The following is a 14,372-nucleotide window of genomic DNA, read 5'->3' as shown; positions in this document are numbered from 1 at the left end:
CAACTCAGTGGAAGAGGGCGAGTCCTTCCAACAGAGGTGCTGGGACATTTGCACAGTCACAGGAAAAAAATAAGAAATTCTATGAGAGAAAGAATGTTACCCTTTTGTTCACAGCCCTACCCCAGGCATCTAGAACTGTCATTGGCACATAATAAGTGATTAATATTTGTTGAATGTTGAGTAGTTATGAAAGTTACCACTTTTCACCACGGTGTCCCACGGATAGGTGTTATTGTACGACAGAAGGGAAATTCGAAGCACAGAGAAGTCAGAAGATTTCTCCAGTATCTCACAGCCTGTAAGAGGTGGAGCCAGTACAGGACACAGGTGACCTAGTTGAATCCTCCCATTGATCCTTTCCCACCCTCTTTCTGTCATGAAGAAACTCAGGTTCAGAGAGATTGCACGAGTTTTCAAGGCCCCACAGCCAGCAGGAGGCAGAGCCAAATGCTATCAGCAATCTGACCCCAGGACACCTGCCTCTGCTCTCCAGAGCCGCTCTGGGCGCGGGTTCTAGATCACCACGCAGAGCCACATCTTCCCTCTCAGCAAAGCCCCCCTCCCTCCCTGTATTTGCTCAGAGCCTGTTGGCATATGTGGCTTAAACACCAGGCCTCCCAGCGGGGCACAGCTCACTGAGCCAGCTCATTTATTCATTAATTTGCTTTCCATATTTCCAAACAGAAAGTGGCCGTTCCAGGCAAGGCAGATCAATACTGTGCTCCACGATTCATCTTCATTCGCACCACATCCCGGCGCTATCTGCGATCCTTCTCCCCACGCCTCCTCCTCATGGGCTCCTGGACGCTGACGAATAGGATTCTCAGAGGCCTCCACGCCGTGTTAGCAGATTAAATCATTAATATCTGCATCGGCCATTTTTACGAGCCTCCCTTACCCCAACTCCTCCCCAGCCTCGTGCCGAGTACACTGTTAGTGATGCTGTGGACACGGTTACGATGAAATTGACATTTTATTGGCTGCAAGCTTGGAGGTACTGATTTTTCTTTTTTCTTTCTTTGTTTTTTTCTTTTTTTTGCTTTTCTGAAATCAAGTAACCTGCCCAGAGTGCAGAAATTATTGAGATGGGGGATCTGGATATGGACTTGCTGATTCCACCCGCTCTCTTTGCAAGAGGGTTTTGTGGGTTTCCTACAAAGGAGAGAAAGGCGGTTTCCTCACATTCATTTTGTAGTAACCATCTTAAACGGAGCGCTCACTATTGGAGTGCGAACCGCTGCTAAGTACTGTACACGTGACTCCCCGTGAGGCCTCCCAGCCACCCACGGAGGAGGGAGTTACCCTCAGCTCTCTCACTGAGGACGCTGATATTCTGAGATTTCCCACAGATTACGGGGAACTTGAACTCAGGTGCGCCTAACTCCACAGACTGCACTCTTGACCACCCCACCCTGCCCTGCCGCCCCCCGTGAGCCGTGAGAGGGGGCACAGGTGGAAAGGTGACGGATGTTAGGTGTTATGGATGGAATGTGTGTCCCCCCAAATTCACATGGTAAAGCCCTAACCCCTAATGTGATGGCATCAAGACATGGACCTTTGGGAGGTGATTAGGGTCAGATGAGGTCATGAAGATGGAGCCCTGTGATGGGATTAGTGTCCTTATAAGAAGAGGAAGAGACCAGAGCATGCACACGAGCTCTCTCTCTCTCTCTCCCATGATGAGGCCACTCTGAGAAGCTGGCCATCTGCAAGCCAGGAAGCAGGCCCTCACGAGAAACCCACACGCTGGCACCCTGATCCTGGACTTCCCAGCTTCCAAAACTACTAGAAACAAATGTCTGTTGTGTGAGCCGCCTGGTCTACGGTATTTTGTAACAGCAGCCCGAGCAGACTAAGCTATCAGAGGTATGGCTGTTTCCTGGAGCAGGCTGCTGTCTGGTCCGCTCAGGGCCACAGGGGCAGAGGAGCAGGACGCTGGAAATCAGAGCGCAGCATGGATTTGCATGTCCTTACACCTCCTTTGCCCACAGGCAATCCCGCAGACCCGCACTTCCCCTCCCTCCAAAGCAAGAAAGAATTGAATATATTTCCTCTTAAGTTCCAGAAGGTTTAACTTTATCACTAAAGGATCAGATAATAAATATTTAAGGCTTTCCAGGCCATGCAGTGTCTACCACAACTACTCAACTCTGCCATCTAGCACAAAAGTGGCCGTAGACAATAGGTAGATCAATGGGCCTTGCTGCATTCCAAAAAAAGTCTATTTAGAGAAATGGATAATGGGCCGGGTTTGGCCTGCAGGCCATAACCTCCTGTCCAGAGGGATGGGGCTTTAGGAGCCTGGGAATTGATGCTTCCCCAACCCACCAGGAAGGCCCTAAACCAATGACTGGTTGGAACTGGTGGAACAGCTCCCTTGCCGTTCATAGGGAGTAACCGAGGTGCATGTTCCATACTGTCTTCCAGAGTTACCCAGGGAGATTAAGCCCCATTTTCCCACAGTGATTACTTGCCTGCTGGCGCACCCTGTATTGATTTCCTTACCTTTTGTGTCTCACTTCTTCACTCCCCTACTGGTATTTCCTGGGATCACCTCCAAAATAAACTACTTGCACTCAGTCCTGGCTCATGTCTTCTCAATCCAACATCTCCTCTGGGTACTGTGCAACCTCTTGCTTCCCTTTCTTGGACCAGGAGTTTACCTATACCCATCTCTGTTCCATTTGCTCTGCAACCCACTGCAGTCTGCTTTCTACCCCCAATGTCTCAGCAAAGTTGTTTTTTCCTAAACATATAGGATGGTCTTCCATTTTAGTTGGCTTCTGCACAGCTTTCAACACGTTGCCACTCTTTTCTCAGAACTCTCTCCTTCCTTGGCTTCATGACGTCACTCTCTCTCTGCTTTCCCTCCTACCTCTCTGCCATTCCTCCTCAAGTTCTTTCTCAGCTCCTCAAAACTCCAAGTGCCCTTTAAATGTTGAGATTCCTAAGGCTCCACCACCCCTGGCCTTCTTCTCCTCTTACTCTGAGGTTGCACACTCTCCTTGGATGGTTCCTTCCAAGTAGGAGTCACAGTTGACTTCCCAGTTGCTCTGTGCCCACAGAGCACAGTCCCAAGTGGCAGATCTCCACTCCAGCTGCCCATCAAATCTCTCCAACATGTCCTAAACCCAAACCATTCTTTTCTTGCCCCTCTCTGATTAATGTCACGACCATCCTCCAGTCACCGGGGCCACTTGGAGTCATCTCAAACTGCTTCCCTTCTTCGTGCAGGATGCACAGCTCACCACTCAATCTTGTCCCCCCAGCCTTCTTCAGATCTCTCCTCTCCTTCCCCAGGTCATGACCCTGGGCTCGGGCCACCATCCTCTTGTACTCAGATGGCTGCATCAGTCTCTTCACCTGTTCCTCTGGCTCCAGAGGCCCCAGTCCAGCCCCTCCTCTGCACTGTTGGCAGAGCAGTTCCTTCCAAAGTGCAAATATGAGTCCTTCCTCACTCTGCTGGCAACCCTTCCACGATCTCACGACCTCAGGTAAGGTTCAGATCCCTTAACAGGCCTCCAGGATCCTTCGCGATCCAGTCCCTGTCCACCTGTCGAGCCTCACCTCCCGCCACTTCGCATGCTTTAGCCGAGCAGCTCTCCACCCTGGCTGAATTATTAGCATCACCTGGAAAGCTTTAAGAAAATATCAGTGCCTTGATCCCATCCCCAGAAATTATGATTTACATGGTCAGGGGTGAGGCACAGCCACTGGTATTTTTTCAAAGCCCCCAAGCGATTCTAACATGCAGCCAGAGCTAAGAAGCAATGGCTTAGAGTTCTGCACAGCTCCCGTGTTCCCCCGTGGCCCCTGTGCCGGTCATCCCACTCCTGCAACACCTTCCTCTCTCCTTGCTTCACGTGCATGACATCTACTTATCACTTAAAACTTCCCAGTCTGAGTCCGGAGTTTTCCTCTGAGTTTCCTCTGCTTCACCCCATCAGAGCATTTATCACACTGAATATTAACTATCTGTACCGCCATCTCTTAACAGGTAGTGACCTTCCTAGGACATCTTTCATCACTACAACACCAGAGCCTTCCACAGTGGCTCCCTCATTAGACGACTCAGTACATGTTTGTTGAATGAATGAATGACCTCCCTCCCCCTCTGGCCATAAGAATAGCAACCTTATTATTTTTTCACTGCTCCCTCTTCTTCCCCTAGTTCAATGCCAATGCACATAGTAGGTGCTCAATAAATATTTGTTGAGGGAATTAATAAACATAAGACACTAGAGACGAGCATCCACCCTGTCCTCATTTTTACAGGACAGCCCTGGGGAGCAGAGACAAATTAAATTGAACTTCCTACAGTTTTGCTAAAATGGAATTTGCCAAAGACGTCCTGAAAAATGGATTTAATTAGGCCCATTAATAGGGGAGTCATTGGTGGCTAAGATTTAAAGCTGAGGCTGGAAGAGGTATGGGTAATTTTACCATTTTAAATTATATAGGACATTATTTCTCAGCCCCACCTTAATTATAAGAGTGCATCTCCATGAAATCTCAGCTTTGGAGGGAAATAAAGCCACAGGTAGAGACAAGATCTGATATTTCACTGCAATGGAGCATCAGAAGCATCCCGGCAGAACGCTAACCAGCTCAGCCCTGTTGAGCGCCATGTGGGAGCAGGGGGAGCGGCGCCCAGCCAGACCTCATTACGCTAACGATTGTCAGTCCAACTCGGTGTGGCGTTTAATTGCCATGAAACTCCACATAGGTTTTCAGAGACTGGCAGACTTCTCGCCTTCACTTCTCCCATTAGGCTCAGAGACCTGAGTTCTGAGTGGCTCCATGATCAGATCCCAGAAGGGATGCACCCTTCTTCTTTAGCTCACAGCTGTCCCCTAATCATGGAGCCAAGCACAAGAGATTCAGTCTGGGGTTCCACGTCCTTCACACACAGAGCCCTGAATACCCACGGGAAGACTGTCTCTTCTCTGGGCACTTAGGAAATGAGTCTTGATACAGAGGAGGGCATCGTTCATTCCACAGATCTTCACCGACTGTAACTACGTGGCAGGCACCGTTCCCGACAGAGCTGGGACAAGGGTGAGGCGAGGGTGGCACTCGTCTCAGGGCAAAATTTAAGAGAGTGCCCAAAACTCGGGAATCACCATCATCGATATTTTAATACAGTACTATTCAAAACAAAAATCAATGTAAAAATATCCATGATGGACAAAATATCAAAATTTTAACGATAGACAGGATCTAAGCCTGCACTTGAGGGCCCTGCCTCGTCCGCCTCCTGCAGTCCCAGCCTGATTCAGGGCACTGGGGATGCAGCAGTTACCCGACCCAAGCCCTCTCTCACGGGAATGCTCGGGCGTGTGGGCGACAAACATTGAACCAGGTAACCAAAGAAAATCTTTAGGGCTGGTGAAGGGCGTTATGGAGGGGAGGGGTTCGCAGAGGAGGGGGTAATTCCACGGTAAACATCAAAACCCTGTCCCTAGCCCAGACTTTCTACTGCCCGGTGGAGCAGAAAGAACAGGGACTCCCGAGTGAGTCCAAGGGACGGATCCCAGCCCCAGCGCCACCTCACTAGGTCATAGGGCAAGTCACCAGGTCTCCAGGCTCCATTCTCGCATGCTGTCATCTGAGGAGTGGAAAGGCAGAAGTTCACAGTAACAACGACAACACCGTGAGCGGTCACTGCGCACGGAGCCCCGTGTTCACCCCCTCACTGAGCCCTCATGGAAATGCGGTGACAGCAGGGTTTCTGTCACGCGGTAAGCTGACACTGCACGTTGAGCAGCTTGGCCACAGCAGAGTGAGGCTCCGAGCTTCCTCAGGCCGAGTTCCCAGCCACAACGTTCGGCACCTCAAACGGAAGCAGGGTTCTGCATCTGAGTCATCTTGAGCAAGTCTCTGGATCTTTCTGAGCCTCGCTGTCCTCCTCTGCAGAATGGGGATAATAACATGGCTCCCCACAGGACTGATGAAGCCAGGCTTCCGGCATGCAGTGGGCGCCCAGTAAATGTGAGCGCCCCACTCCCCCTGCCCCTGCCCTGGGCCGGCGGCGGCAACACCAGTCCCCAAGGCAAGGGGCAGAATCAACAGGGGAAGTTCAAATGCAGCCCATTTCCTATTTTCCTGACAGCCTATTTCATGGATCACGGAGACCCAAGTACAGCTGCTTACTCAACGAGGACAGAATGAATTCATTTTCATTCCTTAATACCCGATGTGACCTATTCTCTGTTGCTCCCTCCTTTCCGAGGCTGCAGCCCTTGCCATGGACTTTCAATTCGGCCAGAGAGAGAAAATGTGCAGTAATGACAGCATGTCCTGCCCGGAGAATGCTGGGAGCCGAATCACCGCCATGCAGTAATAAGTCCAAATGAAAGATATTATGTCACCTCGTTTGAATTAAACAGATGAACTATAGTCCCAGATCATTAAAATGAACTAGTCTGCTGGACGGTTCCAAGTGCTCAATGCACAGCGCCCCAAAAAGGTGCTCAGCTCCGGCGGGGGTTTATATCCTCATTTTCTGCCAATAATTCCTCCTCTCTGAGAATGTGGAGGGATAATTTGCTGAAAAGGCTGCTCGCCCTTCAGCAGTGGCCCCTCTCCAGCCCCTGCTGTGCCAACCAGCCCAGGCTCACGGGGCAGCACCGCTGGGGTTTGCACTAATTGAGAAGCACCCGGGAGCTGCAGGGCAGGCAACCAGGGCTGGTCTGAGGACCGCATGATGGTTAACTGCCCCCTGGCGATGTTTTCTCCCCTGCGAGTTGAGGGGAGCTCCCCACCAGCACCCAAAAAGCCCAGGAAGGAAGCTGAGCTGACAGTGTTGCCTCCCTTTACAAAAGGTAAAACTGAGGCTCCGGCATCTAGGGCGCTTGGAGCCACACGTCCTGTGTGTTTGGGTGTGAAGTCCACTGGGGCCCTCTGGGTCCTGCTTGCACCGAGCTCCCATTCCCATGTCTCTGAGCATCCAGCTGCTACACCCTCCACACCCCCGCCCTTCCAGGACACAAGTGGCCTCTTCTCAAGCTCTGCCACCCACTCGCTTCACGGTCCAGGCGGTGCCTCCCCGCTGAGAACCACTGTCCCCATCTGCAAACCTGTCATTCCTGGTGCCCCTCAGAGCCAGACGGGACCCGTGTCAGAAGACAGGGGTCAAACCCCAGCTCTGCTGCTTACACGCAGCCTTAGGAGAGCTCTTTCTGCTCCCGGAGCCTCAGGTTTCCCCTCCGTAACTTGGGACTTAATAAGCAAGGGCTGTTCTCCAAAGGTTCCAGTGCCCTGGCACCCTACCCCACCACCAGAATCCCGTCCAACAGGCATTTAACATCCTTCCCGGCCTCGGGACTTGGCACCTTGGTGAGATATAACTCTATGCTCTCATTTGAGCCACTCCCGAAAGGAACGAGTCCAGCTCGTCTCACATGGACCGACCCTTGGAAGGCCGAGGCAAACAGCCCCCCGCGCCCCTCCGGAGGGTTTACAGGCTCTCGGCCCTGCAGCTTGAGGCCCCAGGAGCGCTCTCCAAGAGGGCCTTCAGGCCCAAATCGTGGCCCAGACACCTAGTTTCGTGTCCAGGGTCTATTTACATCCTCTCTCAGAGCTTCCATTTCTTCCAGCAGGTCCTACCACAACCCTGGGGGAGCACAAGGCCGACCCTGACACTTAGCACTTATTGAGTACTTACTGTATGCCTGGCCCGGCCTCAGGGAATCCTCACTACAAACCAGAAGAACAATCACTCTCCCCATCTGCAGACAGGCAACTCGAGCCGACCACACTGATGCCCCGCCATGTCCTCCTGACGGTGCCTCCAGGTGGGCCTCAGGTGTGGAGCACCGTGGGCTTCTCACCCAAGCACTGCAGGGGCCTCCCCCTCACCCCTCCGCCTCCAGGCTTTCTCTGGCGCCACAGAAACTTGCTCAGCTGAGTTCAGGAGAAACTGAAAGTGCAGTAGATGCCCTGGAGGGGGACAGGAGCCAGTAGCAAAGCATCCAAGCCCCTGAGGTGTGTTCCACACAGCCTCTGAGAGGCCCCAGCAGCACTGAGCCTGGAGCCGACCTGCCACATCCCCCATAACCCCCCTTTGGTGGCCCTTCTTCCCTCTCTGTCTTGCTGCCCATCCCTTCACTGGGCTTCTTGGGACCACCTCCCGGACAAGCTCCCAGAACCCAAGTCCATGCCTTAAAGCTACTTTTGGGGAAACCCAAACTGAGACAGAGAGGTTAGGTAACTTGCCCAAGAGCACACAGCTGATAAGTGGCAGACCCTGGATTTGAACTCACACATCTGACTGCTTATACCCAGTGCTTAGTTACTTTGCTCCACAGTTCTTGTGCTTGATCTAGGAATTCTCATCGCCACCACTCCTCAGGCCGCTTTCTGCTCCTTCCTTCCTCCCCGTCCCCATCCTTCACCCACGGAATCCACAGTGAAGAACACGAGAGAATTATTTTGCCACAGGTCTCAGGAAGCTGCGTGATGAGCCCTGAGCAGGAGCGGGTGCCTCCTTGGTGGCCCTCAGCCCTCAGAGAGGCTCACCCCCTTCCAGCCCCCTTAGCCTCCTCCCAGTTCCTGCGCCCCCATCCCTCACCCCACCCAGGTGGGTCACTTTGTGACCTCATCTTCACTTAAAGCTGAGCATTCTGGAATGTTCTGTGACGAAATAATGCTGGCAACAGATAGCCCTGTGGTTCCTCTCATGCCTAAGCTGGCCCTCGTGGAAACATTCGGATGGAAGATGAGGCCCAAGGGCTGGGGAGACGTATCTGCTGCCTACGTTATGCGCAATTAAACCATGTTGAAGTTTTCATCTTCTGTTTGGGAGGAGCCATCTCAGAAACCCTCAGGGGAAATGTCATGCGAAAGAGACACTTAAAGGAATGTTGATTGCAGGGGAAAAGAGACAAATAGCCTAAATGTTCATCAGTAGAATGGACGAATTAGGACGTTCCTCCATACGAATCTCGACAGTCGTGAAAACGAACTTGAGCCACACATAGCCGCTCAGATGAATCTCACAAGTGTAGTGTTGAACACGAGCAAGTTGTAGAAGGACATAGAAAGAATGCCATTTACATCAAGATCAATAGCATGCAAAACAGTTCCACAGTGGTTAGGGTTGCATCCTTTCATACTCCAAGTATAAAGATACACGTCTGATTCACGATGAGCATCCGACTCAGGACCGCCATGGGGAGGGGTAAATGGGTTTGGGGTATATCAGTAATGTCTCATTTCTTGAGTGATGAGCACATGATGGATGTTTAATCTATTGTTCCCTTTTTTTTTTTTTTGGATACCTTAGATAATTTTTTTTTAAAGTGGCGGAAAATCCGTCATGTGACTACCAGCAGAAGAATGACCTTTCTCCCTGGACAGATCACCCCTCCAGGCCATGGCTGAGCTGGTTCCCTTTGCCTTGCTCCCTAGAGAAGGTATAGAGTCCCAGGTCCTGCTTCCAGGGACCCAGGTCCACCCCGAGAGTCCACCTGTTCACGCTCCAATGCCAAGTGCACCTGAGTAGGGAGGTACGCACTGCTCTTGGCCCACGGGAAAGCTTCTCGCCACCCCCATGGCAAGCCCCGCCTGGCAGCTCAGTCAGGTATTCAGAAGCCTGGGCTTTGGGGCAGACAGAGGATGAAACGAGACTAAATGAGATACGCATGCCAGCATCCAGCACCGTGCCCGCCACGCAGCTGGCCCTCCATGTACGGCCCCCCTCCCACCCCCTGCCTCCCCCACCAGCTCCCACTCCCACTCCAGGGCAGGGAGGTCTGTGACACGCACAGGGATCCATCCCGTAGCAGAGCACTCGCCACACCACCCAGCAAGCACACAGTAGGCGCTCAGGAACACTCTACAGGGAACAAACACAGGCCCTCACCAGGATGGGGCCAGATGATGGGGCCTCTGGAAGAGAGAAAGGCTTCCCTCAGAGAGTCGCGGGGGAGGCCCCCAGGTAAGAGCACTCTGAGTGGAGAGCTCAGGGGAGAGCAGAGCCCCAGGGGTGAGGCTGAGGGCCAGGGGGTTCTGTGGTTTTAAAAAAAGTGTATGTACATATATGTATCCTTATGTATTCCTGCAGATATACTTAGGTGTTCTCATGTGCATGCATATGAGTTCTCGTGTGTGTTCATATATACTTATATATGCATTCATATATACACATATACACTCACATATGTATATACACACCTATGGGCTATTTACATATTGTGTTCATACACACATGCCTGTGTGTGTTTACCCACATATATATACATGCACACTCACATATGTATATATACACATATGGGCTTATGTACATAGTCGTGTTTATACACACATGCCTGTGCGTGTACCCACATATATACACATACACACTCAAATGTGTATATATACGCATATGGGCTTATGTACATAGTCGTGTTTATACACACATGCCTGTGCGTGTACCCACATATATACACATACACACTTACATATGTATATATACACCCATGGGCCTATGTACATATTCATGTTTATACACATACATACCTGTGTGTATCCATCTGTATATACACTCACGTATAGATAGATAGATAGATAGATAGATAGATACTTATGGGCTATGTATGTATTTGTGTTTATACACACATGCCTGTGCATGTACCCACAGTATACACATACACACTTACGTATGTATGTATACACATATGGTTTTATGTATGTAGTCATATTTATACACACATGTCTATGCGTGTACCCACGTATATAAACATACACACTCACATGTGTACTCAGACAGACCTGCCCGGGGTGTCTCTGTCGATCCTCAGGGCATCTCCCAGGGAGCGGTGTTACCGACGTTGTTGCTCCATTTCCCAGGTCGAGGAGTGAGGTTCAGAGGTTAGGTTGGTCACAGTGTCACTCGGATAGTGGACACAGCATTTGAACCACGGCACACCAGAGTCTGAAGCCCTTCCTCTGGCCAGAGCCCCCAGATGGAGAGGAACAATGACACTGTGGAGCACTGCGGTGTCCATCCTCCCGCTCTGTTCCCCCAGCACTTCTCACTGTCTGAAGTTTGCCCGTGGTCCGTGTGTCCCTGTTCTCGATTGTGAGGTGTGCGAAGGAGGGACCCATCAGCCTTCCTCACGGCTGTCTCTCTGGGCTCTGACAGGACCCTGGCGGTTATTTATTCTCAGCGAACGTCCATGGAGCATTTCATCCCCACAACTGATTTGTGGTTTGGTTAAGCGCGGTTCCAAAGTGGGGAAGCCGAGGCTCGAACCCACGTCCATCTGACTCCTTAGCCACTGGGCTCTGCCCCTTGTCTCACCCATTACCAGGGAGGCACCACCCCACCACTCAGGAGGAGGCTGTGCTGGTCCTAAAAGGCCACCCAGCCTCTGACTGTGAGATCCCTGAACCCCACAGCTGGCCCTGACCCCTCCCTTCCTCTCACCCCCACATCCAACTGACCCGCAAACCTTCAGCCCCGCGTTCAAAATACACCCAGAATCCAACCCCTGCTGTCTACCTCCACTGCAGCTCCCGGTCCAGGCCGCCCCCACCCATCCCCCAGATGACTGCTCCAGCCCCGGCGAGACCCTGCTCCACACTTGCCGCCTCAGACTGCTCCCCACACAGCAGCCTGTTCAAACTCCCCTCCTCTGCTGAAAACTCTCCAACGGCTCCCAAATCACGTGCAGTAAAATCAAAGCCCTTAGCAGGGGCTCCCTCTGTGGCCTCTTCTCCATGTGTGAGCTCACTCCAACTGATGGTCTGTGGCCAATGCGTTCCTACACACGTACAGACACGTGCACATGTGCACGTGCACACACGCACACAGGCACACACGCACACACACGTACACCCACACACCCTTTGTCCCTGCTTTCTTTTCCTCCTAATATTTATTATCACACAACAGATACTTTACACCTTTCTATCCATCTCTGAGGGCAGGGCTGACATGCTGCCTGACATAGAGCAGGTACTCAGTCAGCATTTGTGGGAGGAAAGAAGGAACCCAAGCTCAGGAAACATTTGGTGGATGAATGCATGAAAAGAAAGAAAACCCCTCAGTGAGCTAGGAGTGGTTGTGGGGTGTCACACTCTGAGGACTGATCCCTCACTTATGGAGGGTTTTCTCCTGGAACGTTAGGGATCAGCATTCGGGTTGAGGCCCGGGGCTGCTGGGCCGTGTTCCGGGCTGTGAATCTCTCTTGGGTCACATTGCTTCCCATTCTCATCATGTGAGAAAGCACAGCTTCCCCACCAGGGCATTTTGATGCTGAATTCCTAGGGTAGATGTGGGGCAGAAAGGCAGCCCCGGAACGCAGTGCGGAAAGCTTCAGAGATAAAGCTAAGCCAGGGAAACACGTTGGAATGTCCGGGCACGTGGCACATTAGTTGGTGTAGAGTAGACTCTGCTGTGGCCGCAGACAAACCCCTACTCTTGGTGGCTCAGTACAGAAACAGCTCACTGCTCACTGACATTACAGACACATTTGGTGGCAGGTGAGGCACTTCTCCACACAGTCACTCAGGGACCCAGGCTCTGCCATCTTCGGGGCCTGGCTTCCAAGTTCCCTGCAGAAAGGGAAGAAAGAGAACCATGCACTGAAGGTGTTTACACCGCAGGCCTAGACTGCTGAACATCCCTTCTGCCCACGTTCTCTTGGCCCCACCTAGATGCAAGGGGGCTGGGAATGTACTTTTCCTGCAGGCCCAGGAGAGAAATGAGATGGTTCCATGAACACATGGCTTTGTCTCTGTCACCCCAGGGAAGGGTAGACCCCAATCTCCAGGACACACAGATGATGTGTTTGTAACCAGGTTTCCTGCCTGAGCCTTGACTGGGACGTGCAGTCAGGCTGAGGTCCTGGGGCCACGAGTCATCTGTACAAAGCAAACGAAATACATGAGGGAGAGGGAATCGGGAGAAAGAGACCAGAATGTGGGTTTGGATGAGAGAAGTGTTCGGGGGGAAAACAGCAACAGACACCGGAAACCAGAAAGGCAGCCTAGTGCGTGGTCGCCAGGATGAGAAAGGAGCCCGGCAGAGAGACCACCTCCTCCCACCTCTCCCCAGGCCTGCGGTGACTCTGGGCCCGCGAGCTCCAAAGGTGCTGCTCTGCTCACCCTTGCGCACCTGCATCTCTTGATGGTGCCAGGAAACAGCATCTGGGCAGGGTCGCTCTGGTCTGACACCCAGCCTGGGCAAGGACAAGATAAGGGCACCACCCTCAGTGGCTTCTCAGGTGCAGGCAGGAATGAGAAGGCTGGACCCAAAGAACAGGAGCTCACATGCGACTCCTGACCCAGACTCCCAGAGTGACCAGGAGAGACTTTCAGAAGCAGCATGCTGCGCCGAGCCACGGCCGTTCACGTGGCCTCACTGTAGCCACAGGGTTCCGTGTGCTAGAGTCCTGCATGGTCTCTGCCGTTTGTTCTGGACGAGCACCCGCGTGTTCACTCCATTCCTCGGGCCCAGGGAGCAATGTGCCTGGGATGCGGAGGGCAGCGAGGTGAGTCCCAGGGGGCTCACCGTTCATGCCCAGCACTGGGGCACCTGCCCTGTTTTGTACTCGTGCAGGGCAGAGCCAGTCCTGAGCCCCAGCCTACCTGCCTGATGACCAACCCTGCCCCTCCCCTCCTAGCGCCCTAGGGATGGACCTTGTCCCTGCTTCCCACAATAGTCGGGTCCCGTCACACCCCCTCATCTGGCATCACCACTAGGACACCATGTCTGTCCCTTCTCTGTCCCTTCTCTAGTGGGGAATGTAGGGCTGTGGGCTCAGGGAGGCAGATGGCTATGAGATGCGCCTCCCTACCCAGACACATCAGAATTTCCGCAGCAAAAGCAATGCCCCTGAGTACAGCAGAGGGACGTCGAATGGCCCCAGGCCATGGGGGAAAATTCCTAATAAAGATGACAGTGACAATTAGCACTGACAGTGCTGACGACTGCCAAGGGGCTGAGCAACTCATCTCCAAGGAGCCTTGCCTTCTCCCCGCACCCTGCATCCTGAGCAGAGCCAGCCAGCCAGCCCTCTCCAGCCAGTCACAGACAGGCTAAGCACCGGGCCGGCCGTCTCCTGAAGGCAAGAGTTGCACTGAATCTCTATGCTTCTTGGATCATGGACACCCTTGAGAATTTGATGAAAGCTATGACTCCTTCCTTAGGGGAAAACGTGTATATGTAGCTAATTGAAAATTCTGCATAGAATTTCAATGGATTCTCAAAGTCCTTAAAATCCACCTGTGAACCCTTTAGGGGTCAATGAACTTCTTAATTCATTCAGTCATTCAATGAACATCTATTGAGTAGCAACTGATACATGCCACGCTGGGAGTCCTCCTCCACAATACTGCTTCATCCGGGTTGCACTCAGAATCACCTACAGAGACGCACAGGAAGC

This window comes from Equus caballus, chromosome 13, assembly GCF_041296265.1.
Source record: "Equus caballus isolate H_3958 breed thoroughbred chromosome 13, TB-T2T, whole genome shotgun sequence".
NCBI lineage: Eukaryota > Metazoa > Chordata > Mammalia > Perissodactyla > Equidae > Equus > Equus caballus.
The sequence above is the reverse complement of the archived record's forward strand: the minus strand, read 5'-3'. Positions refer to the sequence as shown.